This window comes from Cuculus canorus, chromosome 2, assembly GCF_017976375.1.
Source record: "Cuculus canorus isolate bCucCan1 chromosome 2, bCucCan1.pri, whole genome shotgun sequence".
Classification (NCBI taxonomy): Eukaryota; Metazoa; Chordata; class Aves; order Cuculiformes; family Cuculidae; genus Cuculus; species Cuculus canorus.
Window position 1 is genome coordinate 35603066 of NC_071402.1, and position 15280 is coordinate 35618345.

Here is a 15280-nt window from a genome sequence, read left to right on the forward strand (position 1 = left end):
AGCTAAAACCTTTAGTCAGCCAGAGCAGTGCTCGAGGTGCTGGAAATTGCTGTAGATCCTGAGGAAGTCAGTGGGGGTCATTGGTTGATGTCTATAAAGCTATGATACTTTGACTCACTTTGCACCTGATGTTTCTCTAGGTGCTCGGTTAAGAATGGAAGAGGCATTCAACCTAAAGCTAAATTCCCTCGAACTTGTGGTGGTGCTGGGGATGGTGGGGTTAGCAAAATATGAAGGGTGTTGTGGATGCTTCTTGTGTCAGACTTGACTTCCGAGATACGGGCTTCATTTCATATGATGATAAGCCACAAAATTAAGGATGCTGTGCCACAGCAGTGGGAAGTTGTGGGCGCTGTTGACAGTATTGGAAATTTTTATTTCTTCAGGTTTCTTTTCTTCCCATGTTTTTTAATAATATGCCTGAAGTCAATAAAATCAATGTAGTACAGTTATAAGGTTACTATTGCATTTTAATGTACTTTTTGGTGTGAGGACAAGCTGTGAGCAGCTGTGTGCAATTTATTGAGGAGCAGTAACCTGAATGTGAGAGTCTGTTTATTTGCGTAAGAACAGTGATGTTTTATACCAAGCTTATTATGTCACGTTATTTGAACAGATTGAAATAAGAGTATGCTACACCATACATCTTCATCAACGCAAGAAGCAGTCTTTCTGCTGATGCTAGTGTAGCAGTAGTTATATAGGATATTAAAATTCTTTTATACATCTTGAAATTAAAAGGGAAGCATGATTTTGAGATTTCTTGATGACTGAAGTTTCTAATATTGTAGGAAATTATGTTCCTTATGATGATTTAAGAACAGCTTTCCTAAACAAACCTAATAACAGAATTAATTTTACCATATGGAGAAGAATCCTTCATCAAATGATTCCAGTACATTGATTGGAGCAAATACACTATTTGCACTGCAGTATGGCTTTTGTGATAACAGTATTAAGAAAAAGCTGAAGGTTTTCAAGGAATAGCTTGTACTTCAAAAATTCTGGAAACTGCTTAAAGAAGAGAAAAAAGAGGAAAAAAAAAAGGAATGTTGCCTTGCAATGAATTAATGGTTTTGAATGAATCTTTACTTTTGGGTAAGATGTTCAATATGCTTCAGCCAGCTGGCTTAAGTCCTTATAAGAATACACTTTTCCTAAGGAAGTTTTAGTCTTTTTGACGATTAGCACATCGCACTGAGCCTCAACTTTTTCTTGATGTGTACAGCCAAATGTTTATATATTCACAGATCTTATATAAATACATAGAGTCCTAGAGCCTTTTCCATTATCAGTGTTTTATGATTTGTGTTACATTAAAGCTTTCCTATTTGATGTAGTATTTTAGACCATAAATATTGATTTTGATGAAAAAATAATTAGACTAGTTTATGTTAAACAGTAGTTTTGAAGGTCTGCTGGATTTCAGATGAAAATTTTACTTCTCTAAATATGTTATATAGGGATCTGTAGAAACTAAGCCTATTACATTGGCTTACAGTTCAGAGACAACTACTAGTGCCTAACACTTGTGATCAGTTGGGCAGTGCAGAATAAGTGGAAATACTTTCTTTTCCTTTTTCTTCATTGAAAAAAGTCCTTTGCTGACAGCAAATATGTTATACTCTGCCAAATGAAATAGTGCATGAAATTCTGCTCTCTTTTCTTAAGGAAGGATTTTAGCGTAGGTTCCATGATTGTACATTGAAGTACTGAGTTTCATTCAGCCTAATTGTATTTTGTATCTTAACTTTAACTAGTGATCAGATAATTATTCTGGCCTTAAAAAAATAATCTAGGTATTACAGGTGCTCGATAGCCAGGTTCATTACTTAAATTGAATTCAAGATATAATAGAATCCTATATTGGTATTTTCTCAAAATGGAAACGGGCTTTTAATGCTTCATTATATTTTACACACTGGTGCTGAAGCTTCTTTGTTGTAATAATGCTGGCTGTTTTAGGAGTTTCCGTGTAGGTCACCTACTTTTATTGCCGTGGTTAATAAGTGCTTATTGAAAATTAGGTACATCAGATGTCTGTAGACTAAATACGATCTCACAGGAATAGTCATGTCATTGCTTGGAAATAAGCATTTATAAATAAATGTCATAGTGCATTTAATGCTGTAATTTGCATCCCATCTGTGAGCTTGTGACACTTCGTCTCTGTTTACTTGGTCTGCTCTTCTGGACTGTGTTTGTACAAAAATATTTACAAGAGCCATCGAGAAATTGTTGCCTTGTTTGCTTTTAAGAGCTCAGTTAAAAAAAAAATCCGTACATTGGATTTTACTCTAAAAGAAAGTGTTGTCTGCTTTGCTACTTTTACCTCTTTCTGTGTATTGCCTGACCATACATGTAATGACAGTGTGCTGCATTTGTTTTTCATGCATAGATAAATAACTCTTAAATCGAGAAAAGGAAAGAAAAAGTTTCTTAGAGTTTCCTATATGAAGGTTATTTCCTCTCCAGGCAGAAGCAAGTGATCACAGGCAGCAGTATCGTATGAAACTACCCCTCCTTTTTGTAACTGATACACAAGTGCTTCTGATTTAGTGCAAATGTGAAGTAAAATGAATTTGCTTAAATTATCTCTGTTAGCTGTGTGTAACCTTCACCGTGAACAAAACTAACCCATTTTACTTCAGGTTTTTGTGGCCTAGAAAGTATTTCATTAGCAGCTATAACATTTCAGGCAAACATTGGTTAACTCCAGGATGAAAACAGTGGCATCCGAAGAAACAGCTAGCTGGATGGTGTGTGTTGTCTGATGATGCTGTTGGAACATTGCTTGTAGGCGTGTAACAAAACTGGTAGTGAAGAAAAAGGCAGCTTTTGTGGCGTTCAGGCTGGCACTGGCCACCCTCAGCTGATAGTCCTCAGTTTGGCTACTGCTCTCAGGTGTTTGTGTTTGCACAGTCTGTCTTTCTGACTTAGGCTATTAAAGGCTGAAGGGGGAGTGCTGGGAATTTTTTTTTCTTAAATACTCAATGTCCCCTGCTTTGGAGCCAAGACTAGGAGTGAGATGGCAGTGCGGGAAGCGCTGGTGAAGGCACTGAGAAGAGCAACTTATGAGTCACAGCTTTGTCAGCACTGTGAAAATCTCACATCTAACCAAACTGTAACCTTTGTAAAGAAATCACAGTTCTCGCATGCCGTCTTGAGCGTGTGAAGACTGTATGGCCTGGAAGAGGAGAGAAGGCTGAGACAGGGGACAAAACCACCACTGCATACCCAGCACCTGAGAGCCAGCAGTGGTGCCGTGAGGCACTGGAATGCACAGGGGCCCTGGTGTGGTCCTGGGCCCCAAATACTGTAGACTGGGAACAGGGGAGGCAGACCTGGGGTGAGAATGAGAGTTAATACAACGACATGTTGAGGAGGGAGGGAGGGAGGGAAAAGGAAGAGTAGAGGGAGAGTGTGGCACTGCCAACCACATCTGGAAATGACTGAGCCAGGAGAGATAAAAACCACTAGGGAGTGGGGGTGAGAAGAGACTTGGCAAGGACACTGACGGTACGACGCTGAAGAAGGACCAGGGCTTCAGTCAACATGGGACAGAGGATATGGCTTGAGGAAAGCAGTCAAAGGAGTTTGCTCTGGAAGGTCCTTTTCAGTAGGCTGTCTTTGAATGTAAATGAACACTGTTTGACTTCAGTAGAAGTGTATCTTTATGTAGGTGTCTGGTCTGCAGTGTTATTGTACAAGGTCTGATGTCTCTCCTTTTTTCTAGAAGTGGTGAATGCAAACTTTTTTGCAGTGTGGCAGTGTCCAAGTCAAAGGTTGTCAAAACTGAGCTTGTCTTTGCAAAGCTCTTTCAGTTGGCCCCTCCTGAGGAAATGTTACAATTTAACAGCATTCAACCACAGGCTGATGCGCTGTTTTTTCCACAGGACCCCGGCTTTGTTCTATGTGCAGGATGGACCTGCTCCAGGAATGAATCTGGTTGATGCAGTTGAGAAAGCTGTTCTTCATAGTACCCCTGCCTCACTTCCAGCAGAAGTCGGGACGTGCGTGGCAGGAAAGGCAGGGGATCGCAGGAGGCAGAAGCTGTTCTGGTGCTCTGTGCAGCTGCATGCTGCCCCGGGGAACGGAACTCTCTGCCTGGTTGTGCTGCAGACTTCCTAGGTGATGCTAGGTAAGTTGCTCAGGCCTGGCTTTTCTCATGTCTTTGCTAACTTTGTGTCTTGCTTTTTTTGCGAATGACTTTGGATCTGATCTTTGGATCTGATTTGGGAAAGTGCTGAGCGTTAATAACTGTGAGTGAGGCAGCAGAGGTTGAAGTTTGGAAATGCTATATAAAGCACAATGTAACGCTGTGAAAAAAATAAGTCTGAGTTGTGCTAAACTGGAGACAAAGTTGTCTTCATAACTGGAGAATCATTTTGACCTTAAAGCTGTCACTGCTTTAGTTAGGTAGTTAGGAATAACACAGTTATTCTAAGTTAGGAGTAACAGTAACAGCGGGATTGACCATTATGTTGATGAAGCACTCTGCTGCACCATTGAATTCACAAAGAAATTACTTGTTCCATCTTCCAGAAAAAAAATTTGAGTAGTATGCAGTAAATAAGGTATCCGTCCATATGCCAAATACCCAGAGTAGAACAGATTACTGTTTTGATTAGCAGTAATTCTGTGTGCTGAATGAAGCAGAGGCACTGTGGAAATGGCATGACCTAACTGCGGTGTATATCGTGCCACAGAAACAAATAAAGGCAACGTTTAGGTTTCTCTAAAACTTACTTCTGACATTTTCTTCTGTGAGTGCTTGCCTCTGCAGATTGGTTTTAGTGTAGACGTTTGTATCATGTAATATAATTTGGGGTGCAAGAAGCACGGCATTTTTGGATGCTGTCAACTCATAATAAAAGTACATAAAACCAAAATGACATGTAAATGAATCATTCATCCAAGGCACATGCTTGTTGTGCCTGGTTATTGTATCAGGTACAAAGTAGACAGTGTTTGTGATGCCCACTATCAGAACAGCTTGAGGTCACAATTTTATCTGTGTTTCTTTAGGCTTGGGATTTGTACTTTCCCAGTGTTATGTCCATTGCTAGCTACAACGCTGCTGTAATCAGTAAATAGAAGAATTTCTTGGCTAAGGCATGGTTAAGCTAAATGTTGTTTTAACTTAGCTAACCTGAATGCAAAATGTCTAACATTAGATCAGATTTTATGAATTAAACAGGAGCGTGTCTTCGGTGCCTAGAAACGTAGTGATTGTGTTTGCCCGATAGGCTGTTACTTGCTATTGCAGGAGAGAGAGACAGTAAAAGCTCTGAAGCTTTGATAATAGCTAAATGTGATATTAAATACACACAAGAAGAATGTATGTCCCGCTTCCAGCCTGCTTATGGGGTATCTACTGCATATGGCTCTGTGAAAGGCTGCAATAATGCTTTAGGCATCAAGCAATATTTTGAAGTGCTGCTTTCTAAGAAAATCTGGGGTATTTTTGTTTGACTACTGCTGTGCAGCACAAGTCATTCGTTAAATCTTAAAACATAAAGAAAGAACGATGTGGGATGTGAGAAGCAAGCTATATTTTATGAGCAGAAGCTAAAAATTAAATTATTTGCTTTACCTAGAGCATCAAAAATTATGTTGCAATTAGACTGATGCAATAGCACACATTGCGAATTGTGTGATCCTTTTGTAGAGCCTGCTGGAGAAAAGCACGGGACTGCAACAGCAGGGGTGTTGTGGGCCTGTGGAGCAGCGTGCTGGCAAAGCTACGCAGGGAAGATTATCGGCTAATGTGGAAAGAGGAATGCCAAGAAAAATAAAAATTCTGCCATTCCTGCGTATCCCATAAAATGGGGGTCGAAGGGGAGGAGGGTGACTCTTTTATCAACATGCCTACCTTATTTCAGTGGCACATCTAATGCAGTATGGAAAATATTTTCTGTTGCGTGAAAGAAGGAAAGGATGGAAATGGAAGCTAATTTTGAGCTAATATATTTTGAAAGCTGCTAATAACAGTGGAATTTTATTCAGTGTGCTCTATTCTACCATAGAAAAGTAAAATTCCTTTGGGTTAACTGAAACATCTGTTGAACAAATTGGTTCAGTTTCACGAGTCTGTTACTAATTCTGAGAAGTAGATGGTGTTTTATAAAACTAGTAGAGTCGGGGGGGGGGGTAGTGCCCATGTTCTTTCATTTTTTTTTTTCCCCCTATTATTAAAGTAGGTCATTTTGAAGTGTTTTGTTTTTCACAAATACAGTAATACTGTGGTTATTATTTCTGGTATTTCAAGCTTTTCCTTTGCTTTAATGAGTTTTCTTCACTGTTTTTGATCAGCATTACCAATATTCCTTGAAGTCGTGGGTTTGTAGCTTTTATCAAGTTCTTAGTAATGAAGCAATTGAGTAATTTTTTTTAAAAAACCTCTTTTGCTGCACTTCTGCTTCTATTTATTTGCTGCAGTTTTCTCTACTCTGTTTTCTTTATGAAGTTTGAATTTTAGCATAATTTTAGTTGTTCCTACTGCTGTTTTCTCATTTAGACTGATGATTCTTCATAACTTCACAGTTGTGGGAAGAATATTGTAGGTGACAGATTAGTTTATGGCTTCACATGGTAGAAGCTAAGAAAGTCATAAGAATGAACAAGTTGATGTCATATGAATTAATAAAAGGGGGGAAAAAAGGAGAAATCATAAAAGGTTTCTAAGATTCTATTCCCATGCCTCATGAATACTTTTAATTTCAACTCATACGCATACATCCATCTAAAAGTAGTTTAGGTTTCTCAGGTACATCTCCTATCAATATAATCACTGAAAGGCAATCACAAGTAAGTGTAATGGTACTATGGAGTTCAAATAAGTTCTGTGTACTTCACTGTTAAATATAGAAAATAAGTACAAGTTCTTTTTGTGAACTAAATGTAACTTGGCTGTAATACTTTGATATATTTAAAGGGAAATGCTGAACAGTGAGTATGTGTTTCCTTTGTAGTGCATATATTATGGGGAAAATAAAGTACTGGTATTAAGCATGTATATTCAGTGTGCTTGTAAGCTGTGGCATTGGTCAGGGTGTTTGATCAGAATAGCTCAGTGTATAGGTAATGAAGGATGCAAATGTAAATTGATAATACTTTCTAATATTACTTCAACAGATATTTACTTTTCATTATGGCTGTTTCTGAAGAGTTAATACATGTTAATTATGTGGTAATTTGGTTGTCTTCTTTAAAGTAGAAGATAATGGAGGTTTAAATAAAAGGGACAGCAGTATGGGATATCATTGCTTTTGAGGCATTACTGGGTTGAGGGTGAATGGAGATGTAGGGTTGAGTTTTGTGAAGGTGCATGTGAGTACTGGCAGTGCAAGGAGCTGACCCGCTGTTGATAAGATGTTCCAAACAACCCTTGTATCAGTTTTGTGCTTGATGCAGCTCGCTGAAGTTTCACATGACGTGCATGAAATGAAGTGAGGGGGAAGTTCTGTGGCTCAAGTCCTGTGCCAAATCTTTTTGAAGTTGTATGCAGCAGCTGTGTTGTAACTAAAGAAAGGCTGCCTTTGCTTCCATCATAACATCTGCATGATCTTTAACAGCAGAATTGTTCCACTGTGATGTATCATGTAGCTAATCTGGGTTGCCTTCATTAAGTCTTCCTTCCCCCCTCCCACTCCTTGTTAGAAATGCTCACTTTACTTTTGGGGATAAGTTTAAAAAGATCTGGTCTTGTGTCCTTATATGTAGAAATAGTAGACCAGTCAAAAAAATAAAAAAGTCAAAAAAGTTGAGGCTTGAGTCTATAGCTCTTAAGGTAATTGGGCAGCTTCAGATTGTATCCCATGAATTAGATTTTTTCTGTCCTCCCTTGTTTGGAGGATAGGGGCCGAACCTGGGGCCAGTTTTTGTGGAGATGTCACAAATGCAGAGTTGCTGTAGCTAACCTTGGTCTAGTGGCTGCCAGAAGTGTGTCTTGCACCCTCCCTGCTGAGGCTTTACCCTGCCTCTCTTGTGTTCTGCTGCCGCAACTTGGGTGGGTTGGTTCAGGAAGCCAAATCAGTGGTCAGCAAACGTGTTTTTGATGGGGTTACTTGACTGGCTCTTTAAGTCTTTGAACTTGCTAATGTCAGAGTTGGACAAATTTCTACGCTGAAGATGACCTAGGACAGCAGGACTAGCCTCTTCTAGTTGCAAATTGGCTTGGCTGCTGCTTCAAAACTGTGCCTTGACTTGAGGCTGGAAGAGTGCAACTGAGGGAAGTGTTTTTAAGTGCATGAGTTAGTGTACCACTAACTTTGAAGTTAAGTGAGGAGAAATCAATAAATCAGATATAATTGAATTTGAAATTTTAGCTTTAGTGTTTCTTTTAGTTGGAGGTTTTTGCGTAAGAGCTTTCTAAGCAAATCTCTATTTAATCTTATTCCAGTTTGAGACTAAGAGGTCTGTAATCATTCTCTGACAAGTTCTTGTAGTTAAGTGTGGGATCTAGTGGTCAGAAATAAGAGATTGTGGTCTCAGAGAGGAAAACAAAATTAGTAGAAATTACACTTCTCTGTGTTAAGGATGTTGGTAATCTTGACTATAAATATCTTGCATTTAGAGGGGGTACTTGACTCTCAAGCATTATGTCAGGAGCTACATCTGGAGCAATACATTGTAAATTAAATGTGTGTAGGAGTTTTTTGTGAGTAAGAATTATCACATTTTATCAGGATTATTGGATATGCATTTGCTTTTCAGCTCAACAATATGATCACTCTTCTGCTGTAATCTGTAAGGAAAAAGGCTGTCAATGGAAAAGTAGAGGGCTGATTTATGTAATTGTAGTCATTGCAGAAGTTTGGTTTGTGAGATACAAGTGACATAAATTAGTGAAGTAAGAGAAAAGGCACAGGAAACTTACTCAGTTTAAAAGATAATCTTAGCACTGCTTACTAGGGTTGTTAAATCGTACTTTCAAAATTATCTCCTAGTCAAATAATGATTTTCTTTGATTTATGCTGGGAGGATTGTCTTACTTCCCATACTCTGTGTCTATAAAATTGAACATATACTTGCCACGATGAAGAATTAATACTGTACTGTGGAAAATAACAAAGCTGCTATTAAAAATTACTTGAAATACTGCATATTGAGTGGAAAAAGAAAGAACTCCTGGTGTGTGTAATTCAGAGCGCAGCCTGGCTGCCTAGGGGAATGCAGTGCGTCCTGCCTTTCTGTCCGAGAGTGACCATGATCATATCACTGGGGACTGAGCACACCCTGGGTGACAGCTGGGTGTTTTGGACTCACACGTGGAAAACATATGTGTTTCCTAATGCCTAAGGAATATGGTTAGATCCTAGAAATAGGGGTACTTGACAGCAGTAGTCCAATATCTACATTTTTTTATCCACACGTTTAAAAAGAGTTAGTAAAATAAGATCTTAAGACCAGTCTTCCAAACTGAGTGTAGTTAATGCATTCTTGTTCCAGCAGCGTTACCATGAGGTAAGGGCGAGCAGCCCAGGACTTGCTTCAAAAACAGGAAGTGCCCGCATTTTATATAAAATTGCATAGTTTCAGCTGTCATAAATGTGGTTTCAATGCAGTTGCAGGAGTAAAGCCTGGAGTAGTTACAACCAGCTTACTTCCTCTTCCAGTCAAAGTGCAAATAGCCATATAATTAACAATCTGTGGCTCATTTTCTCTAGCTGGGTTAAGTATTCTGTTTCGCCTGCTCAGTTGCTGTATAAACAGAGGGAACTTGACTTGCTTAAGAACATTTTAAAACACAAATATTCTTGGTCATAACCAGGTCTGCAGATTCACAAAACAGGATCTTTGATTGCCCCTCAAGCTTGGCAGCAGGAACGAGACCTGTGAGTGTGGCTGGCGCACTGCCAGGCTCCTTGGAGAAGAGCAAGCCTTGCCAAGTTGGCTTCTTGCCATGGTAAACTGCATGGGGCAGCAAAACCTGCTGCAGAGCTGGTAGACAGTTTTGCTCTTTAGGGACTTCCCTTCTTACATTCCATTACAAATTGGCTTTATTCAAAGTCTTTTATCATTAATTTTTTGAGGACTGATTGCTCAGCTCTTTTGGACAGCTTTTTTTTCTGAGTTAATTCATCCATCCTACCTTTGACTCTGCTCGTGCACTTAGTATGGCAGGAAAGCACGAGTACAAAAGGATAAGAAAGAGTTCGTTTACTGCTGCTGTACCCTCTCAGGTTGGTTCAAACATGTTTTAGGCCGCTTGAGGCCTTTGAGGAGAGCCCTAACTTTTCATCCAAAAAGGGCCTGTTGTCACTTCTATATCTCTGCTGATATCAGGCACTTCAGCAGCAAATACGTATTGAGTATCCCCCACATGCTCTGCTTGCTGGAAAGAGACAGTGAGGAGCCTTTCCAGGGTAAGGGAACTCTCTCAGGAGAGATTCTAGAGAGAAGCTCTGCTTGGTTATTGAAGCTGCAGTACTTGGTGCATACAGGAATTGACAGTGGACCTCTTCTTCTTCTGACAGATTCTTGGAAAGAGACACTTTTCTTCATTTGAGAGGTAGCACTGCATTTTGCAAAGCCCTGTGAGAAACCTCTAGGCAGAACTTAACAAACATGACTCTGTTCTAAACATAATATGAAACATTTCCCTTCCTTTTCTAGCTTCTTTTTCATTTTCCTAGCTTACCTTCCCTTCCTCTCGAATTATCCAATAAATAGGGGAGAATACTCAAGACCTTATGAAGTATCATACGTTCATAGTGACAGTCTTTTGACTTTATTCAAGAAAGCCACTAGTCTGACTATTCTCATCCTGTGCTATGCAAGGTTTTCCCTTCTTCAGGTAATGCTGGCTTAGCTGTTTTGTGGTCACTGGAACAACAAAAAGAACTACATCAGTGACCAGACCCTTGCTCATCTTTCTGAATGAAGTTTTAAAAGCAAGAGCGGTCTTAACAGCCTCTGTGTAGAAACCAAGATGCATCCAAAAGCAAAGGGAACAGAAATCAGGACAGAGTTCTACTTTGAACTCTCTGTAGTGGTTTTAGCTGTAATTTAGCAGGGGAGTCAAGGGAATACCGATGAAATGGAGAACTCCTTTCTGTCCTGTGAAAAAAACACCGCTGTTAGATACATTCAGGTGTTTCTTTCATCTAAGTATTATTTTATTCAATTTATTTATTATTTTTTCTCTCCAAGTACAGTTTGGAAACTTTCAGGATACGGCAAGGTTTATAACATTTTTAATTGTGTAAAAGATTCCTTCCTATTCTTGTCTTCCAGTGTTTTAAGAGAGCATACAGTTGCCACTCTGGAGATGATGTTTGCACAGCCTCTGTCACTGCTTGTGCTTACACTGTGTCTGTAGGTAATTATTTATTATAACATCAATATAACATTACTGTCAGTCATTCAGAAGAGCCTTATGCTAGGTGCTTCCCAGAGTTACTCATGTGTTTCTTTGCTTAGCATGACATGGATGTATTTTCCTTCATGCCTTAGTTCCTACCCCAAGCACAGGCGATGAAATGTGCTCACGTTGCACTGTATTTCATTACTGAGTTAAGGGATTAGATGGAGCCGTATTGGAAAAGAGGATGGTAGGGCCAGTCAAGTTGATACAATGAATAGATTGCTCTTATTCATAGAGGTATATGGTCCAAATGGTGGTCTGTGGGCCAAGACCAGCCTACAGGAAATTTCCACCTGCTCTACTTTTTACCAAAGGAGATGGAGAGTAGCTTTGCACTAGCAAATGCTGCCCACCGGCTAGACAGTTGGAGACTTGTCACAGTCCAGGTTAGAGGACTGCCTCCAGGGGAGTAGAAGAAGGTGGAGTGGAAGGGGCCACTTAGAAGCGCCTCCCTTCTCTTGTGGTTTGGTCTTATTTTCATGATGACATCTTAATGATGCTTCTTGGATAGCTACTCTGTGATGTGTGCCGGCTGATCAGGTTGGTGATTGTCCCACAGTAGGAAATGAGGTCTATGAAAATTGGCTGGTAGGAGGATTTGCATCCAAACACCAAAATAGGATGACAAACCCCTTGTAATGAGTGACTTCTTTTAATACAAAACCACATCCTTTGAAACAGCTCATTATAAATGCCCTTATCAATTAGAAGCTACCATGCCATATAAAAAGCATCTTATTTGTAATTCAGATTCAAACTTCTAATTGCCATTTGAGAAGTCAAATACTCATTTTTTAATATTTTGATATTATAGGTTTATATTGCTTTACAGGAGAATTTCAAAATTAATTTGAGACTGTAGCTATTAAACCTGAAAAGAGCATGGGAAGCTGGAAAGTTCTCTGTGAGTGTGTGTGTGTATCTGTGTATATAACAGAAATAGTAATAAAATGAAAAATTGTAGGTGTGCTCTTCATTAACATGGATTGATTGTCGGTAAAGTTTTTTATGATCCTGAGATAATATACATACCCATTACATGAGAGCACTGAATACCTTTTTAATCTATCCAGGTTGCCCAAAACAAATGCCTCTACCAATAATCTCCACACTTGGCTGTGTATTTTGATCAGCATAAGGTTAAATAGCAAAAGAAGATTCAGATTTTTGAGTTGTAATTTTTAACTTCTGCAATTTTTTCAGTTTGTCTGTTTTAATTCTCACTCTAAGGGAACCATTCTGTGATTCTGTGATTAAACTTTTACTGTAATGAATGTGGTTCAGGTGAAAATGAAATAATAGAAGAATGACGTACAAAAAGGGGGATGCTAGCTTTAAGATCTCAACCTGCAATATGTCTCTTTCAGCTGATGGTAGAAAAAGAGTGTATGTGTATTTATAGAAATAATCTGGATTAGTTAATTTGAATACAGTCAAATAGGAACAGATATGTGTTGTTGTAAAGAGTCATTACAATTAGCCTGGCCCCTAATATGTCTGGCAGAATTGTTTTTAAAACTGAATGAAAGCAGTTCTGCATCGCAGTTAACCTAGTGTCACTGCCCTGTGAACCTACATGAAGCCCCATCAGACTTCTTGCAAGGTTTCTGATGCTGGCATTAAAGACCTGTTTGCTGGGGACAGATTATTTCTCCTCATCCGAAATGGAACCTTCATGAGTCAGCTAACCAAACTGTGAAGATCAGTGTTGAACTCTTCAAATTGCCCCAGTTATATAAGGAATAGTATAGATTCATGCTTAGTTGCAAACTCTCTAAAATCACTTTTTGCATTGTAGAAAAATTAGAAAAGATGCACAAGTTTATACAAAATTGCAAATTAATTTAAAGCATTTCTGTGCTACTGCCTCGCCTTGGGGTTTGATTCAGATTTCCTGAGGTCTCGGCTTCCCTTCTTCAGTCTCTTACAGTTGTTTGAGGCAGTAATTAATCAAACTTTCTGCCAAGGTGAAAAATTTTCCCTGTTCAGACACGTAGATAACTTTGGGTACCTTTAGTCTTCCTGTTTGTGTTTATAAAGTAAAATCAGGAATTCATTCACTACTTCCAACCAGCCGGTGAGTGTTTAGGCGTCTCCATGAAGGCAGGACTTCATCACACATTAGGAGTACTTGGGAAGACAAATGCCATCACTGCGAATGTCCTCCCCTCCCTCCTTCTTCCCCCAGCCTTAAATGCTAAGCATAACATCATACGATAGGGAATATTGAGGTGTGTCCCCTCCCAATTTCTTGTGCACCCCCATCCTACTTACTGGTGGGGTGGTGTGAGAAGCAGCACATGCTTGTGCTCTGTGTAAGCACTGCTCAGCAGTAACTAAAACATCTCTGAATTATCAACACTGTTTTCAGCAGAAATTAAAAAATTGGCCCCCTAGTAACTACTAAGAAGAAATTAACTCTGTTGCAGCCAAAGCCAGCACACGTGGTCAGGTCTGAAATAGGTAGGTTGTTGGTAACAACACATAAATGCAATAAACTTCGCTGGCGAATGCTAGAGTATCAGACTTGATTTAGGATCTGCTAAGTAAATCCTGTGGTCTTTGTAGAGGTGAGATGATGGGCTGTTTTGGCCTTGGAACCTATTTTTTAATCTACTTACTTTGGGTAATTTTTATTCTGTCTTCATGCAAATGATTGGGATTTGATAACTATTAGAATTTTGTTTGCGAACCCCTTTTATGACCTGCTTAGAAGTGGACTAATGTTGTTAGTTGTTTGATTATTCTCTGGTATGTTTTATTTAACTAATAATCTCAGTAGCCTGGGCTTGCTTTTGTTCTCTATTACATTGATGAAGAGTCTAGCATCTAGGAATCAAAACTGAAACAGGGCAATGCAACTATTCATGTGATTGCTGACTTGTGTTTATATTCTTGGAGACAACACACTTGTGTAAGTGCTAGATTAAAAAAGAATTAAAGGATTGCAATCTATCACAAGTCATCAATGACAGTAAAATACATGTCTATGGAAAAGTCTCTATCTATATTTCCCATTAGAAGGTAAATGGAGCCCTTGTGTCTGTTTTCTTTTGAAAACTGTCTAGCAAAATCTATGATTTAAGTATTGTGATACTACTAGGGGATCTGTTAGTATAGCCAGCTGTTTAGTTTGGTCCATCTAAATTGGCTTTCTGTGAAATTATAAGGTCAAATATTCTTCTTTGTTTTTAGTGTCATTGCCTATGGAAACAAGGCTCATGAGGTTACACTGCACAGTTGTGTACACACACGCACACCTCTCCTCAGTAGCTTTTGAAACCTACTGGTGATTTTGGTCACTTTTTTTTTGGCACAGTGGAGGTGTCAAAATGCAGATTCCACAAGTTTTGTGAAAATAGGTAGCTGAGTATAGGTGTAAGCACCTAAAGTTGCCCCTGACAGAGGGGAAGGTTACAGCTCGAAATAATCCCATTAGTTGCCTGGGAATCATAGTGATGGGAAAAAGAGAAACATTAAACAAATGTCTTGACTGTGGGAAAAGTTTCATTCAAAGCTTTCACCTTCCTAGGCACTGAAGTCAACCAACCTGGAGGTATGAATTTGTGGGAGATGAGGCTTAATTAATGCTGTTCTTCATGGGACTAGTTCTTCCTTAGATATTTTATTATTATTAATAATATCAGTAGCATAAATGTTTCCATGCAATATATTTTTGCATATTTAATTTTAAAAGTAAACAGGCAGGGTTATTCTTATGACCATATTAATTTTCAGACACAATTTTTGTTTTCACTATGAACATCAATTTAAATGTTTATGGAGTATTTTTTCTCTATTAAGACAGACCGAGCAATTGTTTTCCCCTGCTTTTAAAAGAACAGATACTGTGAATGTTTTCCAGCCCTGTTTTGCATGTGGTTTGGGACTGCAACTAGCCAGAAATGC

At 38.9% G+C, this 15280-nt stretch overlaps 1 protein-coding gene across 9 annotated transcripts in view; it reads left to right on the forward strand.

Moving 5' to 3' along the window:
• NCOA2 (nuclear receptor coactivator 2) overlaps positions 1-15280 on the forward strand; it is a 190205-nt gene that overhangs the window by 63530 nt on the left and 111395 nt on the right. For 6 of the 9 annotated variants that reach the window (XM_054057479.1, XM_054057488.1, XM_054057485.1 and 3 more), the window contains one exon: positions 3897-4141. The exons of the other annotated variants lie outside the window; for them this stretch is intronic. The gene's annotated coding sequence lies outside the window, so the exon portion shown is untranslated. The remainder of the gene's footprint in view (positions 1-3896; positions 4142-15280) is intronic. 9 annotated transcript variants of the gene reach the window in all.